The following is a 19,449-nucleotide window of genomic DNA, read 5'->3' on the forward strand; positions in this document are numbered from 1 at the left end:
AAAAACAAAAACAAAACAAGATTAACCTACTACAGTACAATATTACTGTAGTAAAATCAGGATTTCCACCACAAACTATGGTTACTACAGTCTACAATATTATACAATAATATGATAACTACTATAGTCAGGGGCAGTGCTGGCTCAGTGGTTAAGGCTCTGGGTTACTAACCAGAAGGTCAGGTGTTCAAGCCCCAGCATCACCAACATGCCACTGTTGGGCCCTTGAGCAAGGCCCTTGTCCCTATCTGCTCCAGGGGTGCTGTATCATGGTTGATCCTGCACTCTGAGCCCAGCTTAGCAGGGATATGTGAAAACAAATAAACTACTGTAGTCTAGTTAAACTATGGTATTTGCATAGTAAAACCACAAGGTTTTTGATTGCTATAGTTTTCATTTTCCTGCAATATTAATATGGTTTGACTGCAGTACAATATGGTTACTGTAGTAAAACAATGGTACATTTATTGCGAGGGAACGCAAAACTATTAAATGTTTTTTATATACATATATATATATATATATATATATATATATATATATATATATATATATATACACTATATTGCCAGAAGTATTCGCTCATCTGCCTTTAGACGCATATGAACTTAAGTGACATCCCATTCTTAATCCATAGGGTTTAATATGACGTCGGCCCACCCTTTGCAGCTATAACAGCTTCAACTATTCTGGGAAGGCTTTCCACAAGGTTTAGGAGTGTGTTTATGGGAATTTTTGACCATTCTTCCAGAAGCGCATTTGTGAGGTCAGACACTGATGTTGGACGAGAAGGCCTGGCTCGCAGTCTTCACTCTAATTCATCCCAAAGGTGCTCTATCGGGTTGAGGTCAGGACTCTGTGCAGGCCAGTCAAGTTCTTCCACACCAAACTCGCTCATCCATGTCTTTATGGACCTTGCTTTGTGCACTGGTGCGCAGTCATGTTGGAACAGGAAGGGGCCATCACCAAACTGTTCCCACAAAGTTGAGAACATGGAATTGTCCAAAATCTCTTGGTATGCTGAAGCATTCAGAGTTCCTTTCACTGGAACTAAGGGGCCAAGCCCAGCTCCTGAAAAACAACCCCACACCATAATCCCCCCTCCACCAAACTTCACAGTTGGCACAATGCAGTCAGACAAGTACTGTTCTCTTGGCAACCGCCAAACCCAGACTCGTCCATCAGATTGCCAGATGGAGAAGCGTGATTCGTCACTCCAGAGAACGCGTCTCCACCGCTCTAGAGTCCAGTGGCGGCGTGCTTTACACCACTGCATCCGACGCTTTGCATTGCACTTGGTGATGTATGGCTTGGATGCAGCTGCTCGGCCATGGAAACCCATTCCATGAAGCTCTCTATGCACTGTTCTTGAGCTACATGAACTTTGGAGGTCTGTAGCGATTGACTCTGCAGAAAGTTGGCGACCTCTGCGCACTATGCGCCTCAGCATCCGCTGACCTTGCTCTGTCATTTTAGTTGCTGTCATTCCCAATCGCTTCCACTTTGTTATAATACCACTGACAGTTGACTGTGGAATATTTAGTAGCGAGGAAATTTCACGACTGGACTTGTTGCACAGGTGGCATCCTATCACAGTACCACGCTGGAATTCACTGAGCTCCTGAGAGCGGCCCATTCTTTCACAAATGTTTGTAGAAGCAGTCTGCATGCCTAGGTGCTTCATTTTATACACCTGTGGCCATGGAAGTGATTGGAACACCTGAATTCAATTACTTGGATGGGTGAGCGAATACTTTTGGCAATATAGTTTATATATATAAATCTCGCCCTGTCCTCTAAGGGGCTCTGTAATTTTGAAAACCGTCTACTGTCACGATACAAAAAAAAAAAAAAAAAAAAAAAAATGTAGGCTTGTTAGGAGCGTGGCTACTTTTTGTACTTTTTTGTGGCGTTGCCCAACACTGCTACATAAAGGGGCAAAACTAATTTCACTGGCGTGTGAGAAGGATATAGTAGTATTTACTTTTATTATCGTGTATTTAAAATGTATTAGCTTCATACTGTGGGGTAAATAGTGACAGTTGGGGCAGATAGAGACTATGAGGGTAAATAGATCTGTCTCTTTAAGTTGATGTGAAAGCCGATTATCACCGAGTTGTGATTCTGTTGTACCGTCTGTTCACTGGATCTATTTTTGTTTTACGTTGCTGCACGCAGCTTAGGCCCAAAACATTTTTAATCCACATTTTCTGTCTCTTTTACTTTTTGAACTGTATTTTAGATTGTTAGCTACACTTCTTTTTTGTCGTGCGCTCCTTCATCTCAGTGCGTAATTACGCGTCATTCGCGTCTGGAATCTCCTTTGCGCGCAGCATCAGCGGGTTGGATTGAACTTTAGATCATCTCTGGCTGCTGGAGGTGTCATCAATGTGTGAGGATGATGATGATGTGTCCAGTGTGACATATGCAGAAGAGTGTGCACTATAATGAGGGACACGCGCTCTATCTGTCCATGGTTGCGCGTAAAGAAGGCATCAAGCCGCAGAAAACAGCTGCTGGAACAAGAAATACTTCACACTTTTCCAGAATGTGCTGTTTTACGTTGTGAACGAGCACAGTGCCAGACCATCAGGGATTTATCTACTGGAGGGATGCACATGCGAGAGGATTCCAGCTCCAAAAGTCTCCACCATCGGGAAAGAGAGTTCAGATAAACAGCAGGTATGAATCTGATCTCAGTTTCATCTATGGATGAGTGCTTGCTAATTTATATTAGGATCAAAGGCAAATTGAAGTGTGCCAGTTTGAAAGTGTATAGGAGAAAGTTGGTTTCTGTACCACGTGTTTGTGTTTATGTGTGTAATTCACTTTTAACACAGAACATGTTGGTGTAAATATTTTCATACCAACCATAAAACCTTATATATTGCACACTCAAAAAAATATTTGAGCCTATATTTAAGATTTTACGCATTTCAATTTCGTAACAAAATTCCATCAGATTGAATTGAGTCATTGTTAACTAAATTACTTTAAAATAACTTGAATATGGATTTCAATTAGTTAAAAATTACACAATTCAGTTTTATGGAATTTTGTAATAAAATTGAAATGTGCAAATCTTAAAAATAGGAATTTGTGTGTGTGTGTGTGTGTGTGTGTGTGTGTGTGTTATTAGATATGATAGCTTTTAATGATTGTCCTGTATAGTGTAAAAACCCCTTTAAAAATAATCAAATTATCAGTGGCAGCTTTTTCTATTTTTGATTTTCTTCCCTTTTCTCCCCAATTTGGAATGCCCAATTCCCAATGCACTCTAAGTCCTTGTGGTGGCGTAGTGACTCGCCTCAGGGGCGGAGGACGAATCTCAGTGACCTCCGAGTCTGAGACCGTCAATCCACGCATCTTATCACGTGGCTAGTTGAGCGCGTTACCACGGAGACATAGCACGTGTGGAGGCTTCACACTATTCTCCACGCACAACTCACCACGTGCCCCACCGAGAGCCAGAACCACATTATAGTGATCACGAGGAGGTTAACCCAACATGACTCTACCTACCCTAGCAACCGGGCCAATTGGTTGCTTAGGAAGCCTGACTGAAGTCACTCAGCACGTGAGTGCTGAGTGACTCCGGTTGCTAGGGTAGGTATCTTGCGACTCCAGATAGCGGCAGCTTTTTCTTTGCAGTTTCAATAAATATCTATCATTGTCAACAAGTCAATATGTAAACAATCACTATTTTAGGACATTTTCATTTATAAACAATGGACAACCCCAAAGACAGACATGCAAATGTCAATTAGAACAATAAAAGTCATTGCAAAATGCCACAGGAAAGTTAATTTAGTTCTGAGAAAAGCTCTAGCACCATTTGAGCGCAGATGCTTACATTTTTAAAGGAATTCTCCGGGTTCAATAAAATAAAGCTCAATCAACAGGATTTGTGGCATAATGTTGAAATTACCACAAAAATGTACTTCCGAGTCATTCCTCCTATTCTTTAAAAAAAAAAAAAAAAAAAAAAAAAAGGAGCTCAAATCTGTTCCAGTGAGTCACTTACAATGGAAGTGAATGGAGCCAATTTTTGGAGGTTTTAAAAGCAGAAATATGAAGCGTATAATTTTATAAATGCATTTACATCAATTCTTCTGTTAAAACTTGTGTATTATTTGGGCTGTAAAATTGTTTAAATTTGATTTATGGTCATTATAGGATTTACGGTCATGTCGTCATGGCAATGAAGTTGTAAAATTGGATATAATTTTAAACAGAAAAGGTTAATAAGCAATTTTATCACACTAAAATCATGTTAACACGCATACTGTTTATGTCTTATGGCTATACCTTTAAAAAAAGTGTGTATTTTAACGTGTATGGATTGGCCCCATTCACTTCCATTGTAAGTGACTCACTGTAACAGTGATTTTTGCTTTATGTGGTAATCAACATTGTCACAAATGCTGTCGATTGAGCTTATTAACTTGTATTAAACCCGAAATATTCCTTCAAAGGGGTCATGACATGTAGAACAACATATAAGAGGTCATTGTACTATAAAAACATATTAAGTTTCAGAACTCAAAACTTCCTCCTCACTGCAAAAAGAGCATTTGGTGAAACCAATCTGCCAAAACAACTCCGCCACATTGTGATGTCACACTGTGGTAGACATTTGCATATGACCGCCTCCAAAACAACACATCAACGTCTACATCACATCTACTTTACCGCTTCTGTAGCCCCGCCCAGTAGTGGTAAGCACTGAGATGACAAGAAGAGAGCAGGTCAGTCAAGAGCAGAAAGCCGATCACAACAGTGGCATTTACTGTCAAGTCTTAAAGGAGAAGCAGCACCAAAACCGAGCAGAGGTTGAGAATGAAGGTGGAAAATTATCATGTTTTACAAATATATATATATATATATATATATATATATATATATATATATATATATATATATATATATATATATATATAAACTTAACTGATATTATAAGTGAACCTCAAAGAACATATTAAATAATAAAAAAGGCATGTCATGACTCCTTTAAGTGTGATTTGCAGTAGAACAAGCCATTATTTCAACATCCATATTATAAGATATTTTTACTTACAGTAAACAATAAACAACACTAAAGGTCAACATGCGATTTGGATCAATAAACTAGCATGCACTGCAGTCTCTGCTCGTGTAAGCTGCGTCTTGCAGATTATATGATCTGATCTTCTGCACATACGTATAGCAGATATATATTCTAATCTCTGGCTGTTTGTTTGAACCACACGAGACATGAAAGCCCCTCATCAGCACACCAGCACTCAGTCCAACACGTTTTGTCCAGATTAAGGCCTGTTGTCCGTGGCTCCTAAGCATGAGTTTCTTGACTGCACTGATGAGGAGGATCAGTCTATTTTTTGCATCAGTCTGCAGTCTGATCAGTTTAAAGGTGAATCTCACAAAACTAAAAACATGTCCATGTCATATTTCATCCCAAAAAGCAAAACTAAAGAAATACGCTTAAAAACATGATTTTATGCATGATTTCCATAACAGTGAAGCACATTTCCGTCAAAATCCTCATTACTGTAATGCAAAAATAATTATATTTTATTTAAATAGTTCAGTATTTATTGTACTTTAAAAAATACTGATTAAAAAAAAAAAATCCTTCCATTACAGTAATCTTTTACTTTCATACAGTAAAAAGTATTGTATTATAGTAATGAGAATCTCTTGAGTAAACTCTATATACATGTACAAATCTAGATGCATTTGTTAATTCATTTTAGTGGAAAATGTGCTTATTTGACATGAAAATAACGTCACGATGCAAAAAATCTTAAAGGAATATTCCGGGTTCAATACAAGTTAATAAACTCAATCAACAGCATTTGTGGCATAATGTTGATTACCACAACAAATAGTTTCGACTCATCCCACGTTTATTTAAAAAATACAAACATTGCAAATATAGTATGGCACTTAAAATGGAAGTCAATGGGGCTAGTCCATAACCACTCTCAGTGGCGGATTTAGTCATGGGTGACATGGGCAGTTACCCAGGGTGGCATCTTGGCGGCACGAGGCACCCACACAGACCCCCCCCCCATCAACAACTTTGGAGGCGTGTTGAAGCGGGTTTCGCCCAGGGTGCCATGCAAGCTAGAACCGCTACTGACCACTCTGTTTCTAAAGTATAGACGTAAGACGTAAACATTACATGTGTTAATGTGATTTTAGTGTGACATTACAGGGTTTACCGTTTTACTGCTATGTCATCATGGTAACAAATTTGTAATATTGGATATATAACTTCACTCAGATAAGGTAGGTTTCTTTCGAAACAGTGTATTTTAATGGTTATATATTGGCCCCATTCACTTCCATTGTAAGTACCTCACTGTAACCCAGATTTTTACTTTTTTATTATTATTAACGAGGGATGAGTAAAAACTATGCAACCGAGTCTCATAGAATGAACATTACAATAACAAAAATTTTACAAACTGACTTTTACGTGCTGCTTTTTGTTTCACCGCAGTTTCCTGGAGGAATGTACACAGAGGGTGAGAATGAGGGTGGAAATTGATCATGTTTTATGAATTTATAACTGTTTTTTATTTATTTATTTTTTTTTGTGCAATAAACTTAACTAATATTATAAGTGAACCTCAAGGAACATATTAAAATGATAAAAAAGCATGTCATGACCCCTTTAATATGTCACACATTTTTCAGCCAATACTGATGTGGTCACCAATATAATGTGCTTTCCTAATGGGTAGTTTTCATGAAACCTGTCAAGAAAATGTCCTATTTTACTCCAAAATCAAAAGAAACAAATAAGAAATAATATTTTGCATATAGAAAATGAAGCCTATTTTTAAGGCCATCAAGAGTTTTTACATTGTGACATTATTTTCATGACTGTTATGCACAATTTACCCCCAATTCTCATTAACAGCAGTGCGAAAAAAGATGGTCATTTGGATACTCTCATTACAGCAACATGAAAACTTTAAAGTATGTATACATAGTAGTAGATCTCTCCTGTTGCTGCCTTTCATTTTTGCAGATTTTATTTAAAAAATCATTGTACAACAGCATCTTTTTTACTGTAATACATTAACAATGTAAGTGTGTTATGGCAATAAAAATTCCAACTGAAAGAAATGAGAATAGTTAAAGTAAAACGTCTGGAAGTGTTACAGTAATGATAACTGGGAGATAAAATGTGCTTAAGTGTCTTGAAAATAATGTCACAAAATGCAAATGTAACAGTAGCCAGCTGTAGCCTTTAGCTTCCTTGTTAGCACGCCCACCTCCCACGCAGGAGTCGCCGGTTCGAATCCCGTTCGAAGAGGGTCGAGCAGGACCGGTTACAGTGGTGCCGTGACCCGGATGGGAGTGAGGTTTAGGGGGGTGAGTGTAACAGTAGCCAGCTAAATAGATTGCTGTGCAGTGTGTGTAAACCTCATCTCCCCTGGCCTCAAGAGGCGCACTAGTGACTGACGTTGGGGGCTGTAGCCTTTAGCCTCCTTGTTAGCATGCCCACCTCCCACGCAGGAGTTGCTGGTTCGAATCCCGTTCGAAGAGGGTCGAGCAGGACCGGTTACAGTGGTGCCGTGACCCGGATGGGAGTGAGGTTTAGGGGGGTGAGTGTAACAGTAGCCAGCTAAATAGATTGCTGTGCAGTGTGTGTAAACCTATCTCCCCTGGCCTCAAGAGGCGCACTAGTGACTGACGTTGGGGGCTGTAGCCTTTAGCCTCCTTGTTAGCATGCCCACCTCCCATGCAGGAGTTGCTGGTTCGAATCCAGTTCAAAGAGGGTCGAGCAGGACCGGTTACAGTGGTGCCGTGACCCGGATGAGGGTGAGTGTAACAGTAGCCAGCTGACAGATTGCTGTGCAGTGTGTGTAAACCTCACTCCCCTGGCCTCAAGAGGCGCACTAGTGACTGACGCTGGGGGCTTTAGCCTCCTTGTTAGCACGGCCACCTCTCACGCTGGAGTCACCGGTTCGAATCCCGTTCGAAGAGGGTCAAGCAGGACCTGTTACAGTGGTGCCGTGACCCGGATGGGGGTGAGTGTAACAGTAGCCAGCTGACAGATTGCTTTGCAGTGTGTGTAAACCTCGCTCCCCTGGCCTCAAGAGGCGCACTAGTGACTGACGCTGGGGGCTGTATCATTTAGCCTCCTTGTTAGTGCGCCCGCCTCACACGCCGGAGTCACCGGTTCAAAATCTCGTTCGGGGTGGGTCGAGCAGGACCAGTTACACAAACGATCTTAATGGTTCTAAATGTAGGCTTCATTTTCTTTATGCAAAATATTATTCAATCTTTTTTCAAATTAGGGTTTAATATGACCAGGACATTGTCTTGTGCAGTTTCGTGAGAATCACCCAATATAAGGTTGTACACTTTTTTATGAACATTAAGTAATTTCTGCTGTCAGGATCAAACTGAAGAGAAATTTATATTTATAGAAAATTATTAGGCTAATCAGAGAAGTTACTTGTGCAAATAGTTTTTATTTACATTCCACTTGCATTTATTCTTTTCATTGCTTACGTTTTATAGTTCACCAGCGAGCCATCTCCTCCAAAAAAGACAAAGTTTGGTATTACTGTTAAAAATGTTGCCGTTTATTGTAGTTTTATTTGATGCGGCTCATTGCAGACATTTCTTTGCACCATTACAGCGTCCCTTTCTCAGCCGTATGAAGGAGTGGGAAGTTCAAACAGCGCAAAGCATCAGAGAGCTTCAATGTGCTCCAAAAGCATTTTATAGGCAAATGCCCAGTTGTGCTTTGACTTCTGGGCCAACTCAATTAAGCGTGCTTTTGTGATATGCAAAGTAACTGGCATATTTATAAAACGCTCATTTATTGATGCAAAAAATATTTTGTGCATGTAATGGCTGCGTTTAGTGGAGAATAAAATTACAATTAATTATGTTAATGTTTTTAAAATGCACTTCTAATTTATAGTTAGGGAACTTTTTATATACGATAATCCAGTTTGAACTGCTGTGATGCAAATGGATTATTAGTGCTCATAACTCCATTATCCGATTGACCGATATTTACTTTGGCTTCAGTTTGGGTCGTTCAGAGATAATCTGCCATTCTGAATGGACCTGATAAAGATTGAGATGCAAATGAAATATGCTTGATAGAACCGCCAGTGTGCTGATGACTTGGGTTACTATGGAAATCAGGCTTGATGTCATGTTGAAGTGCCACTGTATTATGCTTAAAGTACTTGCTTTAAAATGTTACGTAAGGTGCTACTGGATCAGAGTTTCCACAAGGGCAGGAAATCATAATTGATGCTATATACTTTATTAATGCATATGTAATGTATATCTTATTGTGCATGAATCATTAGTGCACTTTGTTCTAAAGCATTTTGCTTTTATCAAAATGTAACAACTTCATGTTGAATATAAATCATGCACAGTTTAGAAATGCATCATATTACAAAAGTGAAATGCGTTGTGAATGCTGTTTCATGTTGACTTTACAGTATTTTGTCCAGTCAGTTTGTGGATTCCTGCAGATGCAGCCCATCTGGAAATATTGCGATTTCATGAGCTCTGCTGATGGGTAAACGGGTTGCACACAAATGTGAGCATCCTTCTGTTGCACAATAGTGGGTTGTCCGTCTAAGAATAGTAGTGCCAGTGGTGGTGTGTTTCTCCTAGATGCGGTCGTTTGAATAAAAGTCTACAGAGCATCATTTCAAAAGGACAATCTGTGTGTGTGTCTGTGTGTGTAAACAAAGAAAACACATGCACACAGAGCTACGTGAAAAATTATGCAAAGATAGCAGATACAAGTGCTGAATCTTAACAATCCTTAAGCATTGTTATTGTAAACTGGCACAGAATCTCATAAGGGAAACAAGCAACCTTTTATGAAAACTCGATCCCTTACCAAAATAAGTGAAAAGAGTGATTACATAGATTGCACAAGGCTAAATAGCAACTTATAATGCCTTTTCAGTAATTAGCATCTAAAACAAGTCCAAAGTCGCTTTTAAGTGGCAGCTTTGATATGTGCAATTGATCCAGTAGTTTTGATGGTAGATTGGTGAAAGTTAAAAAGATTTAGAATATTTGTGGGATGGTCATGTCTGTTGTTATCTCTTGGTTTAAACAAGGCCTGCGGCTGAGGACAGTGCATTAAATACTGATAGGCGAAGCTCTGCAGTTACATAATCTCTCTCTCTCTCTCTCTCTCTCTCTCTCTCTCTCTCTCACACACACACCAGCCATTTATCAACACAAACAAGCCCTTAAGCCTACATCCTTGAAAACTCATATACTGTAAATGGTGAAGTATATACACCATGGTAATATGTGTTTGGCTGCCTTTAATATTATATTTGTAAAAATGGCTTGTTTTACTGTAATTTGAATTTAGTTAGAATCACCATGGAGAATAATCATTAACAATCAAAAGTAAATGTCTGGACTACACTAATGAACAGTGGTGGATTTAGGCATAGGCGACATGGGCAGTTGCCCAGAGCGGCACCTTGTGGGAGGGGCTACACGAGGCACGGTCCCCCCTCCCGGTCAACAACTTTGGGGGCGTGTTGAAGCGGGTTTCACCCAGTGCGCCATACAAGCTAGAACCGCTACTACTAATGAAAATAGGGGAAGATATGCTTAAATGTTGTGAAAATAATGTCACAGAACAAAAATCTTAAAGGTCCTAAAAATAAGCTTCATTTTCTGAATGCTAAACCTTATTTTAAAGTTGTCAGTCTCTTGATATTTTGTTATTTTTCATTTATGGGCTTTCCAGTCCATGTTTTGGATGTTTCTGTATGATTTTAGGGCAAAATAACTCCGTAACATGTCCGCTGTCACTTAATTTAATGAAACATAATAAGTGCATGCTTGTTCATGCCAGTGACCGCAGGAAGCATCTGTATTTAGGTCAGAACTGTTTTTATTCTGCCAAACCATCGGCCAAATGTCATACTGAATGTTGATTTGTGGCCTACTGATGTATAATCTCTTGTCTTATTCAGCATTGTTTTCTGGTGATTTTCGGCTATGATGGACAGAAGCCTCTGGAACTGCGGACGGAGATGGATGCTGACTACAGCGGATGGGTGGAGGCAATTCAGCAGGCCAGGTACAGCAATAAACCACAAAAGTCTGTTTACTTCAGTGTTTCAGAAGTTGCATCATTTAGTTAGTTTTGTTTGTTTGTTAGTTAGTTTAGTTTGTTAATTTGTTTTAGTTAGTTAATTTGTTAGTTAGATAGTTTAGTTAGTTTGTTAATTGGTTTGTTAAGTTAGTTTTGTTTGGTAGTTTCTTAGTTTGTTAGTTTAGTTAGTTTGTTTAGTTTGTTAATTTGTTTTAGTTAGTTAATTTGTTTGTTCAAATCAATCAAATCAAATCACTTTATTGTCACACAACCATATACACAAGTGCAATGGTGTGTGAAATTCTTGGGTGCAGTTCCGATCAACACAGCAGTCGTGACAGTGATGAGACATATACCAATTTACAATAACATCAAATTAACACAACACAATTTAAACATCTGATATACACATAATTACACTCAACAATATACAAATAATAACATACACTGTACAGTATACAATACGCACTATATAGATACACATTATTCAATAAAAAAATAAAATATATATAAAAAAGTATATATAGTATATATAGAATGTACAGTATTGTACTGTATTGACATTCAAGCTGTCGGTTGATAGTCAGTTGTTAAGAGAGAATATAATAATAATATAATTTATGACAGTCCGGTGTGAGATATAAGAGTAAGGGTAATAAAGTGCAGTGCTGATGTATTTTGATCGTGGGAGATCAAGAGTTCAAAAGTCTGATTGCTTGGGGGAAGAAGCTATCATGAAGTCTGCTGGTGCGGGTCCTGATGCTGCGATACCGCCTACCTGATGGTAGCAGTGAGAACAGCCCATGGCTCGGGTGGCTGGAGTCTCTGATGATCCTCCGAGCTTTTTTCACACACCGCCTTGTATATATTTCCTGGAGGGAGGGAAGCTCACCTCCGATGATGTGTCTGGCAGTTCGCACCACCCTTTGCAGTGCTTTGCGGTTGTGGGCGGTGCTATTGCCGTACCAGGCGGAGATGCACCCAGTCAGGATGCTCTCTACAGTGCAGGTGTAGAACTGTGTGAGGATGTGGCAGTTCATTCCAAACTTCCTCAGCCGTCTCAGGAAGAAGAGGCGCTGATGAGCCTTCTTCACAACGATTTCAGTGTGGATGGACCATGTGAGTTCCTCAGTGATGTGGACACCCAGGAACTTGAAGCTGCTGACTCTCCACTGGTGCTCCATTGATGGTGATGGGACTGTGTTCTCTGTCTTTTCTCCTGAAGTCCACCACAAGCTCCTTTGTCTTACTGACGTTGAGGGAGAGGTTGTGCTCCTGACACCAGTGTGTCAGAGTGTGCACCTCCTCTCTGTAGGCTGTTTCATCATTGTCAGTGATCAGACCTACCACCGTTGTATCATCAGCAAACTTAATGATGGCATTGGAGCTATGTGTTGCCACACAGTCATGTGTGTACAAGGAATACAGGAGTGGGCTGAGAACACAGCCCTGCAGGGCTCCAGTGTTGAGGGTTAGTGATGAGGAGATGTTGCTGCCTATTCTAAACCACCTGGCATCTGCTTGACAGGAAGTCCAGGATCCAGCTACACAGCGAGCTGTTTAAGCCCAGAGCCCGGAGTTTCTCATCTAGCTTGGAGGGCACTATGGTGTTGAATGCTGAGCTGTAGTCTACAAACAGCATTCTCACATAAGTGTTCTTTTTTACCAGGTGGGAGAGAGCAGTGTGTATTGTAGATGCAATGCCATCATCAGTGGAGCAGTTGTTGCGGTAAGCAAACTGCAACGGGTCAAGAGAGAGAGGCAGCACAGAGCAGATGTAATCTCTGATTAGTCTCTCAAAGCATTTGCTGATGATGGGGGTCAGAGCAACAGGACGCCAGTCATTTAAGCAAGTGATTTTTGATTACTTTGGTACAGGCACAATGGTGGATGTTTTAAAGCATGTGGGGACTACAGACAAAGAGAGGGAAAGGTTGAAAATGTCCGTAAAAACATCAGCCAGCTGGTTTGCGCACGCTCTGATGACGTGGCCCGGAATACCGTCTGGGCCCGCGGCTTTGCGGATATTCACCCGTCGGAAGGATCGGGTTACATCCACTACAGAGACGGAGAGTGAACTAACCACTGTAGCTTCGGCCGCGAAAGCTCTCTCTGCGAGGGCGGTGTTATTTCCCTCAAAACGAGCATAAAATGTATTTAGCTCATCCGGGAGAGAGGCAGCGGTGTTCATGGTGGAGTTTTTATTCCCTTTAAAGTCCGTGATGATGTAAATTCCCTGCCACATGCTTCTGGAGTTGGTGGTGTTAAACTGTCCTTCAATCCTGCTCCTGTACTGGTGTTTTGCGGTTCTGATAGTTTTTCGGAGGGCATAACTGGCTTGTTTATGCTCCTCCGCGTTCCCGGAATTAAAAGCGGAGGTCCGCACATTAAGTGCCGAGCGAACATCGTTATTTATCCATGGTTTCTGATTCGGATAGATCCGTATTGTTCTGGTCGGAACCACGTCCTCTACGCACTTTTTGATGAAACACATTACGCTATCAGCGTAAAGCTCGATGTCGTCATCAGAGGCGGACCGGAACATCTCCCAGTCCGTGTGATCAAAACAGTCTTGTAGCGTAGAATCTGATTGGTCCGACCAGCACTGGATCGTTCTGAGGGTGGGTGCTTCCTGTTTCAGTTTCTGCCTGTAAGCGGGCAGAAGCAGAATGGAAGAGTGGTCCGATTTGCCAAATGGTGGGTGGGGGAACTTCTAATTTGTAGCCATCCCGGAAGGGAGAGTAGCAATGGTCCAAAACCCGGTCCCCTCGTGTGTTGAAACTAATGTGCTGGTGGTATTTTGGTGCGACTGATTTTAAACTGGCTTTATTAAAGTCCCCGGTCACAATGAACGCGGCCTCAGGGTGCGCGGTTTCCTGCTCACTTATACTCCCATACAGTTCCTTGAGTGCCCGGTCTGTGTCGGCTTGCGGCAGGATGTACACAGCAGTGATGATGACCACTGTGAATTCCCTCGGTAGCCAGAATGGTCGACACAGAAGCATGAGAAATTCCTGATCAGGAGAGCAGAAAGACTTGATAGAATGTACGTTCCTCTGATCACACCAGGATTTGTTGATCATAAAACATACTGCACCACCTCTGCTTTTACCTGAGAGGTCTTTCGCTCTGTCCGCTCGGTGCACAGAGAACCCCGCGGGTTCAATGGCTGAGTCTGGAATCTCCGCAGACATCCAAGTTTCCGTAAGGCAGATAATGCAGCAGTCCCTCGTCTCTCGTTGGAAAGAGATCCGCGCTTTCAGCTCGCAGAGCTTGTTATCCAGAGACTGAACATTTGCCAGTAGAATAGTGGGTAGTGGGGGTCGATTTGCGTGGCGTCTTACTCTGATGAGAACACCGGCTCTGTTTGTCCTTTTCCTTTTGCGTTTCCGCGGCCAGGCAGCTCAGACAAAGGGCTCCGCTTGCGTGTTTGTAAACAGCGGGTCGGCACTGAGGAATTTGAAGTCCGGTTTACGGTGTGAAATTGCTGAACCAATGTCCAAAAGTGTTTGTCTGTCGTAGACAATAAGGCAGACAACATCCAAGACAAAAAAAATAAGAATTGTGAACAAAACAAACAAAACACTGCTATGTTGTGTCAGAGCTCGCAACGCAGCAGCCATACTCGGCACCATCTTGAGTCCTAATTTTTCAGCTGTTCATCAAACCAGATATATACAGTAGATAGATAGGATGGATGGAAGGATGGATGAATAGAGCACAGACAGATAGATACATAGATAGACAGACAGACAGACAGACGGCAGACAGATGGATAAAGCACAAATAGATAGATAGAAGGATGGATGGATGAATGGACGGACAGATGGATAGAGCACAAGTAAATGGATGGATGGAGCAAAGATAGATAGATAGATAGATAGATAGACAGACAGACAGATGGACAGATGATAGAGCACAAGTAGATAGATGGATGGATGGATGGATGGACGGACGGACGGATAGAGCACAAGTAAACGATGGTTGGATGAATGGATGGATGGATGGATAGAGCAAAGATAGAAAACCTCTGTTTTAATTGACTAACCAGCGCAGTTCACATTGTTATTCATCAGGACATTAAAACAAAAATGTTTTACTAGCATAGTATGTGTGAATGTTTACTTTTTATTTTTTATTTACCTTTGTGTAAATTAATGTTTTACTTTTTATTATAATAGTTATAATTTTTTATTGAATATATGTATATTTTTAATTACATTTAAATTGAATTCACCTTCAAGTCACTCAACATTACAAGGCAAGTTTTATTTTGGTGAATAACGACATATTTCAGAAAGCTCTCTTATTGCATATTTCACAGGGCTCCCATATGGCTTCAGGAGACTTGGAATATAGCATACAAGTCATATGGACTACTTTTATGACACTTTAATGTACTTTTTTGTCCTTCTTGGAGCTTGACATTGATTGTCAATGTCCACTTTTGTTGTTAGGGTTAAGGAAAAATAAATCATGTTTTGGTTAAATTAGTAAATTACATAATTTTCATTTTTGGGAATATTATTTCCTTTAATAATATTCATGTTTTACCCTCAGTGCTCTTTCACAAGAAGAACAAGATGATTCTCAACTCAAGATTGAGGACATTGTCCAAATGGTGCGTTCAATTCCAGTCCGTTGCAGTTCCTGTGAATGGATGTATTTCTTACATTCTTGTGTAATTCTGTGTTATTTAGTCAGAGTGTCCGAAGTTTGAATGCTTTGTGTCGCTCTCTGCCATGGAACTTGCAGAACAAATCACCCTACTGGACCATATAGTGTTCCGGAATATTCCATATGAGTGAGTGTCTATGAGTACAAAATAGTAACTTTAGAGTAGAGCAGCACGATTGATTTCCTGCCAGTGGCTTTTATTATTAACATTAATATTATTGAGTAGTATTTGGGAAAGACTATGTGTTCATAAATCAGACCTTTGGCTTTCCAGGCAGTTTCTTGGTCAAGGCTGGATGAAGTTGGACAAAAATGAAAGGACGCCGTACATCATGAAATCCAGTCAACACTTCAATGATGTGGGCAAAAGTTATAAACAATTTACATACACTGCCAGTCAAAAGTTTGGACACACCTTATCATTCTTTATTATTACAATTTTGTACAATTAAAGTATCATGAAACCCACCCTAGTTCAGCACCAATCGTTCACACCTCAGATTGAAAAAAGACTCATGAAATGGGTGTGAAAATATGTAAGAATGTGGGCGGTTACGGGAGAGGGTTAAGAGCTACTTCTAAACCACACTTATAACAAGTTTGCCTAAATGAATGGTGTCAAAAAACAAATCGTCACATTATCATGCATTTGCAAGACTCTTCCACTGTTCTCCCAACAGATGAGTAACCTGATAGCGTCTGAGATCATGGCTCATTCAGACATGAGCTCCAGGGCCAACTCCATTGAGAAGTGGCTCACAGAATCAAATGCTCTCTAGAATAAAATTGTCCCTTCCCCTAATACCACTTGCCACCAAATAGCAACACCAAGTAGCAAATCATGGTAGCTGTGAGGTAAGAAAACGAGATGCGCCCTTCGATATGTTTTTACAGTGAGTGAATATGTTTGCTTTCAGACCAAAGCGCTCATGGACAGACTGCAGAAGATCGTTTCATCTGAAGGGAGGTTTAAGAATCTGAGGGAAACTCTGAAAAAGTAAGTTTGTGTAAAATATTATTTTTACTCAAAAAATATAGAGAGAACTATATGCTGTAATTTTATACTTGGGGTCATGTGTAATCCGCAGCTGCAACCCTCCATGTGTACCATATCTGGGCATGTATCTGATGGATTTGGCGTTCATTGAGGAAGGAACGCCCAACTTCATGGAGGAGGGTCTCGTCAACTTCTCTAAAATGAGGATGGTAAACGTCCAATTTGTTTTTAAACTTCTTCAACTTACCCAGTTCTCAAGTGAGTTGCATTTTTTTCAATTTGGTCTGTATCATGATTTAAGTATTTGCAACCACATCATACACTGTCGACTAAGGCATTGTACATTTTGTAGAACTTCACATTCAGGATTTTGAAAGACATGGAAAGACTTTGGTGTTTTTCAAAGTTCGACATCTTTATTTGTCCATTTGCTATTTTCACAGATTTCACACATAATAAGAGAGATCTGTCAGTTTCAGCAAACACCATACAGGATCGAGCTGCAACCCAAGGTATGTTCTCTATGTATAATGACTTTTTTAATAGGTGAATATCGCTTTAATAGCATTTTCACACGAGAAACTTGATGTAAACCAGAGTCAATTTGACATCCAAGTTCGGTTGGTGTAAAAGGTGTAAGCACCCAAATCCCAAGTAAACACCTGAGTCTGCTTGTGAACGAGTCTAATTTTCATGTGGACTCTACTTACAGATTGCAGTTAGCAGGAATACAATCTAGCTTAATTTGTGGAAGTTAACTGCTATTGATGTGTGGTTATCTAGACTACACTCACACTAATGATGCAAATGTACCGCAGTTCTGAAACACATAATGCCATGTGAAAGAAGAGGAAGCTGGAGGAATTGAACTCCTCGAAACTGGACCAAGCGATCGATTTAAGTGTCAAACAGTCTAAAAACCTGTAGATGTTATATTTTTCCTTTTTCTCCATTTTTCTCTCAGGTAACACAGTTCCTTCTCGACAAAACAATTGTAATGGACGAAGATACACTTTATGAATTATCTGTGAAAATTGAGCCAAGACTCCCTCCTGCCAACGAAAAATGATGATAATGTTTACACCGGACTCAACTGCAAAGTTAGAAACCAAGCAAGATGCTTTTTATAGCAAATAATATGAGACAGTTTTCGGGAATCCATACATACACTGTAACATGAACGTTAAATGATGATGATGGAATAACCATCCAGTATGCAAACAACTTATCCTTCTATCTTTTTAACATATTTCCATTTTGGTATAATTTCTGTTTAGAGCGTGGAAGATTTGTCATTGAAATGGCCACTGTTTGAAATATTTTGGATATTATGGTTTTTATGCTGTAAACTCTTTTTCTGTAAATGTGCCTTTTTGTAAATATTATGTACAATTATAATATTTCATAGTACATATTTCTAGCATGATATAATTTAATATCAATTTGATAGTTTTTGGAAATGTTTTTACCTGAATGCAAAATATCAGTTCCATTTTAAGACATTCATTCGAATCGTATTTCAGAGATTTTGCGTACAATTGTATGTTATGTCCCAATGGATGTTCAAAGGGGCTGATGTTGACAACCTATCCCAATAATCCCTCCATTTTATAATGGCCAAGGAAGTGTTTGGGACCAAAATCTGCTTATGTGAATGACAATCATGACAATACCTCCATCTAGGTTACCTTAACTGTCAAATTATATCTGTTGAGATGAGCTTAACCAAGCACTTTTACAGTTTACTAAAAAAGACATTATTTTACTTTATTTGTAAATACAAGGTTTTTTTCAATCTTAAGTGAATGTTTTAAACAAGTATGTACAGTTATCTTAGCAGGTCAGCTGCATTTTGCATTAAAACTGCATTTGCTCATTTAGCATGGTTATGTTTGTAGAAATATTTCACATTCTTTGGCATGTGTTTGCATTCTGCATTAAATATAATCTAAAAATTGACAAAGATATATATTTGGGGGGGTGGGGGGGGGTTTGGGTTACAAACTGGTAATTATAAGGGTATTATGCTATAAATGTGGTTTATGAGGACATTTCTAGTGTCCCCATAATTCAAATCACTTAAAAAACATACTAAACGATGTTTTATTGAAAATGTAAAAATGCAGAAAGTTTTTGTGAGGGTTAGGTTTAGGGGTAGGGTTAGGGTTAGGGGATAGAATCTATAGTTCGTACAGTATAAAAATCATTATGTCTATGGAGAGTCCTCATAATGATAGCTGCACCAACACGTGTGTGTGTGTGTGTGTGTGTGTGTGTGTGTGTGTGTGTGTGTGTGTGTGTGTGTTTAAACAGGAAATAATTAATTCCCAGTTTACACCTTTTGGTTGTTTTCAGAAAAAATACTGCCTAGCAAAGTGTCATGGCAGTATTTATATAATATGCTTGTCAATTTTTTTTTAGTATATATGCTATAGCTTCATAAACAGTAAATTCCTGGTGGACTCTCGACTTTAATAAATGAATACACATACATTTTCCTTTTTCCAGTCGGTCTCTCTGTATATCCTGTCTGTTTGTCTATTTCTTTCTGTCTGTCTGTTTGTATGGCACTCTGGCTATCTAGTCATCTGGCTAGTGTAGATGAGGTGGAGGTACATAAACAAAGACAGTAGACGTTAAGATTGTTACG

The 19,449-nt window shown here is 39.7% G+C and overlaps 2 pseudogenes; both read left to right on the forward strand.

The window, feature by feature from the left end:
• The first annotated feature begins 2,425 nt into the window (after positions 1-2,425).
• Positions 2,426-11,174, forward strand: LOC127432252 (ras-specific guanine nucleotide-releasing factor 2-like; annotated as a pseudogene).
• A 3,889-nt stretch (positions 11,175-15,063) lies between these two features.
• Positions 15,064-17,884, forward strand: LOC127432254 (ras-specific guanine nucleotide-releasing factor 2-like; annotated as a pseudogene).
• The last annotated feature ends 1,565 nt before the right edge of the window (positions 17,885-19,449 follow it).

Source organism: Myxocyprinus asiaticus, chromosome 42, assembly GCF_019703515.2.
Source record: "Myxocyprinus asiaticus isolate MX2 ecotype Aquarium Trade chromosome 42, UBuf_Myxa_2, whole genome shotgun sequence".
NCBI classification, from domain to species: Eukaryota; Metazoa; Chordata; class Actinopteri; order Cypriniformes; family Catostomidae; genus Myxocyprinus; species Myxocyprinus asiaticus.